This window comes from Mus caroli, chromosome 6 (assembly GCF_900094665.2).
Source record: "Mus caroli chromosome 6, CAROLI_EIJ_v1.1, whole genome shotgun sequence".
Taxonomy (NCBI): Eukaryota; Metazoa; Chordata; class Mammalia; order Rodentia; family Muridae; genus Mus; species Mus caroli.
The window spans coordinates 113728154-113728703 of NC_034575.1; positions in this window are offsets into that span (position 1 = coordinate 113728154).

The window sequence follows — 550 nt, forward strand, 5'->3', positions numbered from 1 at the left end:
TTTTTTTTTCTTGCACAATTTGGGAGTAAACAACAGTGATAAAACCATTAGAATAACGTAGGGCTGTACACTCAATCCCTGGCTCTGAAGATGTAGCTGACTCTTTGGTATTGTCTTTATATGCCAGTTCCATTACGGTAAGGATGAAGTAACTTTTATCCTAACTCATAAACTCATCACTTTTTCTGAATCAAATTACAGGATCCAATTGGCCTGGCTACCCCTCAGTCCATCCTCCTGCCAGCCAATCACCCCCCACCCCCCAAATTGAGCGGTATGTAACCATAATGGTTCCTTTACTTTCCTCGGTCTCANGGTACCTTGGAGTCAGTCCTTATACGCTAGGATTGGGTTGCTCTGAACACCCCTGATGTGTGATAGGCTCCCTGGAGTCCCTGTAGGCCAGAGTTAGTGTTGATCTGCTTCATGCAAGAAGTTAAGAAAGACTTGGGTCTGGAAGACCTTTCCTGATTACACTTGAAACAGCTTCTTCTCCAAAGGTTGGAGAGCAAAGGTTACTCAGATGTTTACCATAATATCCTAGTGTTTC